At 41.2% G+C, this 15,700-nt stretch overlaps 1 pseudogene; it reads left to right on the top strand.

Moving 5' to 3' along the window:
• The window catches only part of LOC139478251 (uncharacterized), a 32,474-nt pseudogene extending 19,191 nt beyond the window's left edge, over positions 1 to 13,283 (top strand).
• The last annotated feature ends 2,417 nt before the right edge of the window (positions 13,284 to 15,700 follow it).

Genomic DNA, 15,700 nt, shown 5'->3' on the forward strand with positions numbered 1-15,700 from the left:
CACACTTGTCATGCGTTTTAATCATATCCATAGACAAATCACGAAATCCGTTTTGCAACATTGTTTAACATTTTATATATCGGATTTAAATGAGACAGTGGATATTGCGTATGATTATGGAAAGGGTTTGTCGCTTGTATTTATTTTGTAAATTTTGTAATGTGTCTATTTAATCGTAATTGTTACCGTGTCCACAGCTTCGGTTGACGGAAATTCAAAGAGAAGTAATGGAATGGTCAGATCAGTAACTGTAACAGTGATTACGTGCCTTCTCGTGTTTCAGGGAGCCGTTAATGAGGTGGAGAAATGGCCATGGTAACACTTTTTCTTCTCAGAGAGAGATAGAGAGAGAGGGAGGAAGGGAGATCGGCGGAGAGAGAGAGAGCAGAAGAGAGAGAGATAGTTGGGAGAGAGCGGCGGGGAGGGAGAGAGAGAGCGGAGGAGAGAGGAAGAGAGCGGCGGAGAGAGAGGGAAAGAGCGGCGGAGAGGGAGAGAGCGGCGGAGAGAGGGAGCGGCGGAGAGAGAGAGCGGCGGAGAGAGACAGAGAGCGGCGGGGAGAGAGGGAGAGAGAGGCGGAGAGGGAGAGAGTAGCGAAGAGAGAGAGCGGCGGAGAGAGAGGAGAGAGCGGCGGGGAGAGAGGGAGAGCGGCGGAAAGGGAGAGAGGAGCGGAGAGAGAGATAGAGAGGGGGAGAGCGGCGGAGAGAGAGGAGAGAGCGGCGGAGAGAGAGGGAGAGAGCGGCAGAGAGAGAGAGAGAGCGGCGGAGAGAGAGAGAGAGAGAGATGTGGCGAGATGACTGGGGTCAACAGTTGTACAATACGTATGGGCGTATAAGTGTTGAATGTAAAGACATGCAGAGAGCATGCGTCTTTTCCTATTTTGGGAAAGTGTAATGTTATATCAATTTTTTCAAGTTGGTTTTCGTATTAGTTTTATCGGATGAAAAATAACTTTAATAACATCGGAAATAGAATCGGAACATGAAAAATCATATTAATAAAAACAAATCAGCCGTGGTAAAAATCTTAGGTGCAATGTGCATGATATCAATATGTGAGCCTAAACTTCTGCATTGCCTCATACATTCTTGGAGATACCCCAATATATGTGCATGTAGATAAACCAGATGTTCGCAGATGTTCTCTTAATCAGTATGTCACTGACGTATAGTTTAGCTCTGACGTATGATTTCATCGCCGACATGGTCGTATATAGTGTAAGCCATGTCAATGCCAATGTTCCGTACTAACATATTCTGCTATATAGGGCTTCAATATTTGCACGATCATTCCATAAAGGAATCTAGTATACGCTTTATATTTACACGAAGTTATCAACGCCGGCGACGTCGCTGCCCCACGTCGTCAAGCAGGCAAAGACGATACCCAGGAGACAAGTTTTAGTAGTCGTAACGGCCCGTCTCCACTTAAAGGCGTCCCAAAGGCCACAACATCGGGAGGAGAGTCCAGCAAGAACGTCTCAATGAGAGGACGTCTCTTTCAGCATAAAGAGAAGCGAGTTACTCTGAAGAAATCGTTGATGTTCGAAGATCCGACGGTGGGTGTAGTCTATGTCCATGGTGGTGCTTACTGTTACATTTGCAAACTTCCATAGGGCCGAAAGCGGGGCAGTTTGGTGTGCAGCTGTGATTGTACTCATTATGATCCGTAGTCTTGTTAGCGCTATACGATTTAACCAAAGTGACATATAAATAAAAGCGACAAAACTCTTCCCATATTCATATGGAATCTTTTCTAAAAGCAATGTCCATTGTACCTTTCCGACTATATCAAGAGCCTGTGTTTATGAATCACTATCAAATATTGATGACACCATTGTTCGTAAAAGGTGAACGTATCCTGCCCAAGCTGCGTATTCTGGCACCTGTCATAAACACATGCACAGGGAAGTCAATTGTCAACTGTCAGCTGTGTTACTTTGGACTTTCTTGCTACATCAAACTGACACGCTCAATATGACTGATATAAAGTTCACAGCGACGTTAAATCAAGTTCTCTTACTCATTAATATACGTGTTTATATATGCGTGTCAATGCAAATTCAGATCAAGACATTGTTTGTGGTGTAATTCTATTACATGTGTTCATGGCACAATCTCTCCAGGTGGGCCAAATGTCGGATGCCGGATGCGAGGACGACCCCAAGGACAGCCACAAAGGTAATAAACCTCGGGAAAGTACATCAATAATAAAAGCCAAGAAAAAAATTCCATAATCAGAAGAATCGCTGTCAAAAGTCCGTTGGACGATCCCGACTATATCCTAAGAAGTATTATTGACATATCATAGGAAATGTTTTGACGAAAATATATACATCCATGTTAATATTTCGAAATCTGTTCAATGGATGAACAGTAAATTAATATTAACATGTCAATCCAATTAGTTTCCTTTACAATTTTGATGTTTTTCACAAAGGTATGTAGTTGGATGTAATTTCTCTCATTCATCCTAGAAGCAACCACTGAACAAGACGATGCATTGGTCATAGAAGACTATATTTCTGCATCTCGGATCGCAGTCAAGGATTTTCAAACCTATCTTGCTCAGAAGAAATCCCAGAAAACGACTTTCGACAAAGAATACAGCGTATGTTTCAGTTGATGGTGTTCTAGTATTTTAAAATTCATAGATACGCTCAGACTTTCCTATGAAACTTACTATGGGTTCGAATCCCACATTGACTGTGGTCATCACGCTTGGTTTGCCAGCACCACACTCGTACTCGTTAAATTCACAAATGAAGCTTTTGATTATTCCAGCAATAATGATAGTGCTTGAAAATTGCTAAAAGCGGCATAAAACCCCATTCACAGACTCCCTTTAATGAACTCCTTATATGAACAATATTCCTGGTCGGCTCTGGAAGGCAGTTGATGAACATGATGTTATTATTATAGAAATACCCGTGAATTCCACGTTCGGCTCTCGGCTCTCGCATTCCCAACTCAGTTATCTGTCCATTATAATGTCCAATCCGATGTTCTCGCATTCCTATTGGACTGCTTTGACGTTGACATTATGACAACGGCGACCTGTAAATAAACCAGTGTGGACAGACCAGTGGTTGATAGCATGAGCAAACGTCCACATCGTTGGGATACCTTGGCACAAGATCATGTTCCCAACGTAAACGCCCCGTCTTCATTAGTCGGCTCCTCTTATATTCACGGGAACCGGGGGTCTGTTCCGCTCTAGAATCCAAAAGGGATTATATTACCTACATGTATTTCTCTAATTATATATTTCAGGAGTTCCCCCAAGGGCTCTCAGCCTCCCATAATGTTGCGCTTATCCCAGAAAACAATGTCAAGAACAGATTCAAGGGAATATACCCATGTAGGTATACGTATAAGTTCTACTCAAATATTCCAATCGGGTTGAGACGAACCGGTGCGGGCCCATGACAGTCGAACAGATTTATATGTACGTTTACACATACAGTCTTTTGGATAGTTTTGGACATCATAAAACTTTATGCATAGATCTTAATATGGAATGGATGAAATATAAACGTTGTGAATTGGTAACAGGCCATGGAATCATCTTTGATTGTTCCAGATGACCACAGCCGAGTATGCTTGAAAACCAAGAGCACCATGGGAGGGTATATCAACGCCAGCTACATAAACGTAAGGCCTACTCTCTACTGGTAAAACATATATAGATGCAACACTGTTGCTTATATTCAACTTTAAAAATGTTTTAATAATTTATATCCATCCACGTGTCAAGTTTCATTTCGTTTCTACACAGGGTCCTTCAAATAAGCGACAGTACATCGCCGCTCAAGGTTGGTGAATAATATTGAAATGAAATGTATATATCAATCAGACATCGCATGTTGTTGCAGAATTGCATCCATAAAAGTGTTTTAAAATCGTTTTCCAACAAGGGGCAGGGGTGGCCTCGTCGTCTTAGGCGCCGCGATTCGCTGTGCAGAGTTGCGTCCCTTGGTCACGCCAGAAACCTATGATTGTGGATTCGAATCTCCGTTCGCCCCGATTATGTAACTAGGTTTGTCAGCACCGGGCTCGTGGGTCTCACTGAAGTGTTAGGCGTCTGAGACCCACATCACTTCGAGCTCTCCTCCCAGATTAAGCTGACACGCCATGATATAACTGGAATACAGTTAAAAGCAGCGTTAAACCCAACTCACTCACTCACTCTTTTCTAACAAACATTTTACCCATGTGCAAAACTCCTGAATGGGATATAATTTATGATGGCTAATACAAATGATATGATGCTGATACATTTACAGGCCCCTTACCCAGCACAGTGACTGACTTCTGGGAGATGGTGTGGGAGAACCAATGTCCTGTCATCGTCATGCTGGCCAACGTCATGGAAGATGGAAGGGTGAGCAAAAACACATATTGATTGCTATAATCGACAAAATCCTTTCTATAATCATAAGGAATCTCTGCTAAAAGCAGAATCCATTGTACGAACATAATCATGTATTTATGAACCACTATCAAACAGTGATGATAGTAGTGTTCCCGAAAAATGGACTGTTTCCTGCCAGGATGTATAATACACATATGTAATGAGCCTTGAACGCCCCTGCCTCAGCAACGCCCAAACAGCCATGTTTGTGTAGAGACATGTACATATTGCTGTACTGTATTTTGTGTTATAGGAGAGATGTCACCAGTACTGGCCTGACAGGGGCGTGTCTGAGTTTGGAGATTGGAGCATCACCTGTCTGGACATCTGCCAGTTAGCGGATCTCACCATCAGGACCCTCAGTGCTCAGAGAGTGAGTCATGCAATCCTTATATACCGTTTCCCCCGTGAAGACACGGCTTGTATTGGTCTGCAGCAACCCATGCTTGTCTCACCCGTGAAGATACGGGTTAGAATTGGTCTGCAGCAACCCATGCTTGTCTCACCCATGAAACGGGTTAGAATTGGTCTGCAGCAACCCATGCTTGTCTCACCCATGAAGACACGGGTTAGAATTGGTCTGCAGCAACCCATGCTTGTCTCACCCGTGAATATACGGGTTAGAATTGGTCTTCAGCAACCCATGCTTGTCTCACCCGTGAAGATCCGGGTTAAAATAATAATTGGTCTTCAGCAACCCATGCTTTTCTCCCCCATGAACATCCGGGTTAGAATTGGTCTTAAGCAACCCATGCTCGTCGCAAGGGCGACTAACGGGATCGGGTGGTCAGGATCGCTAACTTGGTTGATGCCTGTCTTCATTATCCTTTTTGCGTAGATCTATGCTCATGATATCAGTCACTGGATTGTCAGGTCCAGATTCGATGATTTACAGACCGCTGTAATATAGCTTGAATATTGCTCAGTGCGGCCTTAAACAAAAAACAACAAACTAGAACATAATATAATACCGTCTACTGCATATACGATTTTTTCGTGCCGTTAAGGGCTTTCTCACTGTATCGTGCCTCTTCTAATAAACATGTTCAAATACAGTAACAAATCTTTTGTCTCTGTGTCGGTCATTAGGATTTTTAAGAGGACCATTTCTCCTTTATTCTACACGTATACGCAGATAAGTTCAAAAACACCTCCCCGTTGACTCCTTTAATACCCCTTTTCATGACTGAATTGGTTAACACTGCTTTGAACAGTTTTTCTGTAATATGACGTAGAATGCTCCACACTTGCACCTTGACGATACATATGACTTAATGCGTCATTGTTACAAGGGTGACAGAACTGTTGTATGTTACTAAAAGGTAATAATAAATAGTAATGACAGTGATGATGATGATTATGATGATGATGTACTTTTGCTTTCAGAAACATGGCGTTTCTAAGCAAGTGAAACACATCCATTACACTGTTTGGCCTGACAAAGACGTCCCCAAGTACCCCATGTCGCTTGTGATGTTGCGAAACACTGTTCGAGAATTCTGTGATTTTGACAAGGGACCAACTGTCGTTCATTGCAGGTAGGTCAACATTGGTCAACATGACCGTTTCCTATCTCAATCTACCCTTGATCTCCATCAGCCATCATAGAGTCGCATATTTGAAAGGATGTTCACTGAAAGCGTTTTATAAATGAAATGGGGTTTAACGTTGAGTTCAAGACTATAGCAGTTATACAGAAACGTATATGCACGAAAGTGTGTTGCTACTGGTTCCAGGACTTCTACTTTGACTAATGACGGCTTTATAGTGCATCACACCCAAACACATTATACTGACCGACCAGTCAGTGTTTTATCCCCTTAATTCTGAACGCCAGACAGGGTAGCAACAAGTACCATCTTTTGACGCCCCTTGGTATGACGGGCCTGGGGATCAACCCACCTCCTTCCACTCTCGGGCAGAAGCTCTACCCACTAGACTAAGGAGGCGGATATATGTAAAGATACTAAAAATTCCTCAGTGAATTCGTTTTCAAGTGCAATGAGGGGCGGTCGGGTAGCCTAGTGGTTAAAGCGTTCGCTCGAAGACCCGGGTTCGATTCCCGACATGGGTACAATGTGTGAAGCCCATTCCTGGTTTCACCGGCAAGTGCAATGATGTTATATGCTGAGTTGCGCCCCTAAGCCTGTCAGTGTACGCCAGTCGTTAATTCGAATTCAAGATCCACTTTATGGTCGTATATGTATGTCAGCACTATACCTTTGCTCGTGGGTTGTGGTAAACGCCTGCGAGTGTTCATTCTACCTTTGCTGACTCGCTGATGTAATAAAAATGCGGGCCCCTACAACGCTGACATCACAGTAACGACCCACTTTTGTTGTCCTTGTCCAGCGCGGGAGTGGGACGCACTGGGACACTTATCTCCCTGGACTATTTGCTACAGGAAGCGGAAGAACAGGGAAGCGTCGACGTGTACGCATGCGTGTGGAAACTAAGGACGCAGCGGCTTAAGATGGTCCAAACAAAGGTAATGATTACATTCCATGATGGAATGGTCACAGTTGTATATCTGTCAAGAGCTTTACCTTCCGCAATTCTAGCTGTTACTTTTGACATAAACTCGTGCCTGATCAGATTACAAAAAGAAAGAAAAGCATCACACTGTTCTATCTACAATATAACTTTAAGGCAACTTTAATTTGGAATTTGACATGCTTACACTTTTCACGAACACGTGGTGCCATTACTGATAATCCGTGATCCATTCATAATTATAACCGCTATTTGCCTTTTACGCCAAACAGATTCTGTTTCGTCAGATAATCGAGGATGGTTATTCTCTGGCGTTTACATTTTATATTAAAATATAACAAGGAACAATAAACACTGCCAAGGATCATTGACTAACTGTGTTGTGGTGTGCAGGTGACGACACGAATTTGCAGTACTTAACATCAGTAATTGTATTTGTCTGGCCGTTAGGTCCAGTATGTGTTTCTTCACGACTGTGTACTGGACGCTCTGGAGTACACGACGACGGCAGTACCAACAGCAGAGTTTGGCAACGTTTACAAGCAACAACAGAGAGACACTGACGGGAACAATGGCATTGCGGCAAGATTTGAGGTTTGTAGTTCTGGAAACGAAAGAAAGTGTGATACATTCGTTTAATGCCGCTTTGAACAGAAATTTACATGTAATATCAGCTGCATGTCAGCTTAATACGATATCTGCTCATCTTCCCGAGGCAAAACTGAACTTTTATAGTAAGTGAACTCCTTTGTCTCGGGAAGATTATATGTGCTACGCCCGTGATACACGGTGGCCCAAAATGGACTCGAAATACAATAAGCTATGACGGTTGCTTGTGCTGTGGGTACTTGATAACTATTTTTCAGAAACTGAACAGCTGCCCAGGACCTGCAGTCACTGCAACTGTAGCCCGCTATGCTGAAAACATTCAGAAAAATAGGAGACAGTCACTATACCCAGGTATTATTGTTTTACATGTACATTTAACTTTCGAAATGTATCAACAATATTTGTATATAGGTTTTGTTTTTTTAATCACTTTTATATTGCCTCCATAGTGCCTCCAAAAGACGTTAAAATATGGTACTTGTTATTACCCTGCCTATCAAGGAATAAAACAAGGACTGGTCGGCTCGGAGTCCGTATACTGTGTCTGAGTGGGGTATCCATGTAAAACTACACCATGGTATCTCAGTGGGATAGCACTATTTAGCTGGCATTAATCCGGAATAGTACAAGCTCACACACTGTAACATTAAGTAACATTGTAATGTTGCTTACATAATTTTTAATTAAATGCTTTTATCTATTGTCGCCATGTGACGTTGATATCGGTTTGCCGGTTTGTCTGGCGAGCGGGCACCTATGTTTTCAGGATCTAATGTCATAACAACAGTAGAAAGTCATCTAACATTTTAACAGCTGATTATTGGATTACTATATCCTCTTGTGTGGTCCTACACCGAAGCCATCCAATCATGCCCAGCACAACACTCTACAATACTTTACCTGGGTGCATTAAAAATTTGCAACATATTTCTCAGAAATATAATTCTTTCACAGATGACAGTGATCGACCTCTCCTGACAACTGAAGTGGAAGACCACACAGATTACATTAATGCGGTTTTCGTACCGGTAATACTGTTTAATTTATTTGATCTCTTACAAACAAGCTTCACTCTGATGATAGTGCGTCAAGATACTGACTGACCCCTCGACACATTAGACAGTGTATTTAAAACGGAGGTCTACCTAGGAGCCGATACATCAAAACATGGCCGAAGTAAGGACCAAATGTCTTCTTCTGGTGCTTAGAAACGTGTTTGTACGTTTCAATAGATTGGTTTTTGTAGATCCAAATACCACAATAAGAATTCGCTATACACTTCTTCCACATTTGACGCATCAGTGACCAAAATGACCGATGCATTTCCTTGTTTATGTTCACGCGTTTGGTCAGGTAAACTTTTGACTTGCCTTTGCATGGGTTTGTGACATGTGTCACTGGTGTGGCAAGATACGCTGACCTTTTCACTGTCTATTTGATAGTGATTCATAAGCACATGCCCATGATGTAGCCTGAATCGTCCAACAGACTCGTACATACATGTAACTGCATAGAAAGAAAAATCATCCTCGATGAAGCAGAAAAATGTATTTCATAAAAAAAACGTTGATTTAATATTTCTTCTTGGTTTTGTTTCTCCGAAATATTGCTCTATATTTGTGCGTCCAGTCCTACAAGAAGCAACGTGCCTTCATCTTGACCCAGGCACCCCTGCCATCTACAGTGGTGGACATCTGGCGCCTCATTCACGACTACCGCATCTCAGGCATTGTGGTACTGGATGATTATAAAGAGAATGCATCGGTATGGGTTTTACGTTGGTATAGGATAGGTATTTTGTCAGTATTTATTAGTAACGCTTATGGTACAGTCGGAATCGTACAATGGAGATTACCTTTATCCGATATTTCCTATGATTATGTAAAGGGTATTGCCGCTTTATTTAATCCTAATCGTAGGATAGTTATGCGTGATCATGAAATGACTAGACCGCCCCCGTGGTCTAGTAGATAGAGGGTTTACACGCAGAACGGGAGGCAGGTTGTTCGATACCCAGCTGCGTCATAACAAAAGACGGTACTTGTTGTCACTGGTCTGCTCGGATTCAGTACACTGCGTCTGAGTGGGGTATCTCTTTAGGCAAGCGCTATATAATCGGCATTTGTCTGGAATAGTACAAGCAGCCACACACACGTGAATGAACGCCGCTATAAAAAGTGCAATAATCTTGAATGCGACGTTAAACCCCATGTCGCTGATAAGACGACATGCATTACATTTCTCGTATCTCAGTAAAGGTATGATAAGCGCCATTTAAGATCCACTGGGAACATAAAATTATATTCCTGTGCCTCCTCCTAATCACAGAGGAGGAAACCAGAACCATGCTAGCCATGGTTATGATACCTAATGATGTATTGACAGGGAGACTGTGCTGTGTATTGGGCTGAAGAGGGCAAGCCAGGCAATTATGGGCCCTTTGCTGTATCGTTCATCAAGCGTCAAAATCACCCTGGATTTCGAACAGAGGTTTACAAGTATTCAATGAAGGTAAGACCATTGCAAGATGAAGATGCTTGATTGCAAATAGTAAAGCATCTTTACTGCAGACTTACAGGCTACTTGAGCCCCCTCATGAGTCGATCTAACCACGCATACCACGCGTTTTTAAACGAGATCCGGACCGTTCTGGCCACCAGTTACAATTGCCTGTTAAAAAAGGTGAAACAGATGTTTCCAATAAGTAGGACAATAAATTTTATATTCATGCTCGTCACTTTCGAACATCTGTAAATATAGTTTGATTATGCCTTCGTTTCTTAAAAAAATAAAAAAATATACCATTAAGTTGACCATGTAAATATATGTGCACCTGTATAACCTTTAAGGAAACGTTTATCTCCTCTGACAGGGTACAAATGAAACAAGGGAGATAACTCTGTTTCGAGCAGATTCTTGGAAATCGACCGATCTTCCTCGCAGCTCTGTTCATTTCCTCACCCTCTTGGATTACATCAGACAGTGGAACTCCAGCACGGCCCCTATCCTGGTTCAGTGCAGGTAAACATGGTGTTAGAACACGGCCTCATCCTGGTACAGTGCAGGTAAACATGGAGTTAGAACGCGGCCTCATCCTGGGTCAGTGCAGGTAAACATGGTGTTAGAACACGGCCCTGTCCTGGGTCAGTGCAGGTAAACATGGTAAACATTTGTAGACCGATGCTCATGATGTAAATCTCTTGACTACCTGGTCCAAACGCGACAGACCGCCGTCATATAGCTGGAATATTGCTGAAAGCGGCATTAAACAAAAAGCAAACGAACAAAACAACTTCCAGTGTACTTCACAATAAACATAGTTCTTGTGACTGTTTTTCAGAGATGGAGCAACTCGGTGCGGGCTGTTCTCTGTGGTCAGCTCCATACAAGAACACGTCCTCACTGCACAGCTTGTGTCAGTGGACCGGGCCATCAGAACCACTCGCAATGTCCGGCCGCAGGTTATACCCACCATGGTAATAGGTTTATTTTCTAGAACTGTCACGTAAAGGTCATCCAAAGAGAAGTACAGTAAACTCCGGTTATAACGAACTCAAAGGGATTACTAATTTTAGTTCGTACTAACCGTAGTTCGTTATAAGCATATATACAGCATAGCTACAGCAAATAGTCGGGACCAAAAAAGTAAGTTCGTTATACCCGTCAGTTCGTTATAAGTGTGTTCGTTATAACAATGGACAAGGAGAGTGGAGATTTGTGTTTGTTTTAGGGCTGTTTGTATCCAATTGTTGTTTGTAACTCCCAAGTGAGTGTTCGTGTTATATACTACTCAAAAGAAGTAAAAGAACACCCGATTACAGATTAACTATAGACACATGGAAGAATTGGGGCTTCTTTGATTAATTTTGACCTGTATATATCTGTACGTTACACGTGCTGAAACGTTATATTCTGAGTTTCTCTAAATATTTTCTTATATAATTTTCTTTGATGGGGATTTAGAAGTGGCATATGTTATACTTTGTTAATGGACAGAGGCATAGCACTCGAACCTTTCTTGTATATATAGAAACTCGAATTTCTTAATTTTTACAATAATATATGACAAATGCACTTCGTTTTTTTCAGGAACAATACAGATTTTGCCATGATATTTTGATGGAGTACCTGAGTGGACCATGGAAGGGGAAATAGCCCATTTCATGAGAGATGAGAGATGGCATTTACGGTACTAGGTCAATGCCAAATACGTGATTATTTACAGCGATGGTTTTGTTTCAAGCTGAACCTTTGGCCTTTTTAAAATTCTGTTTTAGTCATGTTTGTTGTAATAAACATGCATTGTTACTCTTTTCTAGATTGGACAACTTTCCTTTTTTTATGGCTACGTCAGATATACAGGTTCACTTATGACGAGTAGACATGCACACAGCAGACAGATTTCAAATACTGAACATTTAGTTGTTCTTATGTCGGATTCGTGCAATCGTTTTGGGCAGAGATTTCTTATGAATGTGGAAAGGGTTTTGTCGCTTTTATTTACAATGACATGCTGGGGGTAGTAAATGTTATTGCATAAGAGTTTCTTTTTGCATGTGAAAACCCGTCAAAGACTTATTTAAACAAAAACATAAACCATGAATACTTGATGGTCGACAGATAATTAATGAGAAACACTTTATGTTCTGGTTCTGCATGATAATTTTTTTAAATCAAGTTCTTATTAATGTATAGTGAGTGAGTGAGTGTGGCTTTACGCCGCTTTTAGCAATATTCCAGCAATATCACGGTAGGGGACACCAGAAATGGGCTTCACACATTGTACCCATGTCAGGAATCGAACCCGGGTCTTCGGCGTGACGAGCGAACGCTTTAACCACTAGACTACCCGACCGACCCCTATTAATGTATAGACTTGAGGGGATAATATTTCTTGTTTTCCATTAATTGTATTCTATATATCTTTTTATTGACTGTTTCACGTAATTCGTGACTGTGTGTTTGGGTCTGAAACAAAACAATGAATTGGGCGTGTCAGAAATCCTAGACTTTGATTCTTGGTTTGCCAGGACCATATCCGTGCTCGTGGGTTTCACCACAGTTGTATACATACATCACTTTGGGCTTTCTCCCTAATCTGAGGCGCCGTGATATAACCAACATTCTATTGAAAGCAGGGAAAAACGACCCACTCATTCACATCGAAGTATGACGTGTTTTCTTAAATGCGGTTTGACCCTGCCAAAGTGGCATCCCAGCAAGCTTAACTCAAGTCATTAAACCACTACTCTTTGCTTATTTATACTGTATGATGTAAATGAATCTTTCATGTCATGTATTAATATCATTACTTATAAGATATCTTTGTGTTTTTGTTTATTCAATAACGTTTATGTTTGTTTTGTTTCTTCGATACACCTTGAGTAATTTCTTCCATTTTCAGATTATATTATTATATCCTTTTATTTGATTGTTTTTATCCTCAAACTTATGTTGCATTGTGCATTCATTCAAATAAACCTATTTAGATAACATTTCACGCAGACGTTGAATTTTATACATCTTTGTGTGAGCATGAATATCAAGCTATCGACACACTGTACATTGTACACTTTTCCTAAAAAATGTGTTTATAGTTGGCTTTAACATCTATAGCCTTAAGAAAAGAAAAAGTTTAAGAATTCACACAGTTATTATGAATGGCACACGTGCATTATATTATTTATATTTCATTGATATGTTCTGTGTAAAAGGGAGTTTGATGCCACCAAAGTAATATAAAACGTTTGTATATATTTTTTTTCCAGTTTCGTTGCCTTTGTCTAAATAAATAAAACAAATATAATAATATTGTATGGCTTTGTTCACTTTTTTTGCGTGGGTTGGAACGTCATGCATACCAAAGTTAAACGGTGGCGAATTTGAACACCTGTAAGGATTATCAGGGGTCATTTGTAATATTTAACCCTCTTCTTAACATTCATCGGGGGCACGGGTGGCCCAGTCGTCTAAGGCGCCGCGATTCGCTCTGCAGAGTTGCGTCCCTTGGGCACGCCAGAAACATATGATTGTGGGTTCGAATCCCGGTTCGCCCCAATTATGTTTCTAGGTTTGTGGGTTTCACCGAAATGGTAAATGTCTGAGACCTGCATCACTCTGGGCTTTCCTCCCACACACGCCGTGATACAACTGGAATACAGCGGCGTTAACCCCAACTCACTCACTTAACATTCATCTGTAACGCTGTATGTGATGCATATTTACATGAAATTCATAACGGTTCCTCCGGTAGATGTCTTATGATTATTGAAATGGTTTTGTCGCTTTTATATTTACTGACGATGACGAGCTAAGTTGTCGTTATTGCCATTTTAAGTTTATGGACACATTTGACCCGAAACATGACACAGTGTCACAAACCCCTGTACATTACAGCCATGTTAAGAGTCATTACTTTCTGGGCAAGACCATTATCTGGAAAATGCACAAAAGTATCACTCATAGTTTTTAATATTTTGTATAATAATTTCACTGCTAAAATATGCGCCAAAGGTGGTTTATGTTTGTTAAACATTTTTACAAAATTGGAACTCAATTGGGACTGATATTTCAACATTTCATCTAACAAAGCTATTTCTACAAAACCATAAATGATAACATGGCACTGGAAACATATTTAGTTTACTTACCCCAAACGACTATAAATATCTTTGTTATTGTTCAGAACATCTTGTCATTATTACCCAACGAATGTGGAAGATTGCGCATTACACTCTTAGGGGATGAGAAAAGCACTCTATGTAATAGTGAGGACATTGCTGACGAATTTCATTTATGTTTGAATGCATACGAATAAACTTCCCTGTCCATCCACAATGTATAAACTTATCCAGCTTTTTCAATGTAACAATCATATGTTAAATAAATAAACTTGTCAACTATTGTTAAATGGACTAAGTAATGGATACATTCAAAGAAATTTGGCAGCCATTATTACTCTAATCTGTAAATCCTTAACATGCTATGTACAGATAGCCTTGGGAGTAATAAAGGTCTTTTCTTCTGTTCTGCCTTAAGGTAACAGATGACGCAGTGCTCGTGTTGAGGACGTTAAGGATCATCAGGAGTCGTGTGATGTTTGACCTCCTTCCTCCTTAAGACCTGTGAACATAGGTAGACTAGGTCCGGGGTAGACTAGGTCTTCAGCAACCCATGCTTGCCGTAAAAGGTGACTATGCTTGTCGTGAAAGGCGACTAACGGGATCGGGTGGTCAGGCTCGCTGACTTGGTTGATGCATGTCATCGATCCCAATTGCGTGGACTGATGCTCATGATATTAATCACTGGATTGTCTGGTCTAGATTCGATTATTTACAGACCGCCGTCATATAGCTGGAATATTGCTGAGTGCGGCGTTACACAACAAACCAAAACCAACCATCCCGATCATTTACAGCTCGACGTGACCTGGCTGGAGTACTTACACAGCGTAAACCATAGTCCTTTTCTCGTAATGTTGTATGTCTGGAATGTATTGCTGAGTGCGGCGTTAAACAACAAACCAACCAACCAACCAACCTCTCTCCTTAACATTAATCTGTCACCTTGTATGTTATGCATATTAACACTGCCTATGTTGCTATTTCCTCAAACACAAAGTCAAGTCGTAGTTGTACATTTCAGAAATGTATAGTTTTCTACAGATACAAGGAAAACAACACCTGCCTCACTTGCATAGAGGCTAGAACGAACGAAATATTACATGTTATCATTCCACTGGTTGCGGGTAAGGATCACACAGCCATTCCTATTGACGGCCTAAATATTTACAGGAATGAGGTTCTTCACAATTATGTTTACTAGGAAAAGTTTTCATGTTGCAGACATACACATGTATGTAATAACCATGCTAGATGATAATATTTCGAATGCTATTTGTCGCGGCCTACATTGCTATAGGCCCATGTTCTGCACATGTTCACACTGACCAGCTGAATTGCCAGGGATGACATTTCGGTTTACTGTCACATCTGTCAGATTATATTGCATTGGAGGTAGCAGGAAAAGGGCTGGATCGCGTCGACTTAACTAAACAACCGCTGGTATATAGGTGCAGTTGTAATATGAACAAGGTCATGCAATGAGTAAGTGAGTATGGTTTTACGCCGCTTTTTGCAATATCCCAGCAATATCACGGCGGGGGACACCAGAAATTGGGCTTCACACA

This window comes from Haliotis cracherodii, unplaced genomic scaffold, assembly GCF_022045235.1.
Source record: "Haliotis cracherodii isolate W230 unplaced genomic scaffold, xgHalCrac1.p SCAF_4, whole genome shotgun sequence".
Lineage (NCBI taxonomy): Eukaryota > Metazoa > Mollusca > Gastropoda > Lepetellida > Haliotidae > Haliotis > Haliotis cracherodii.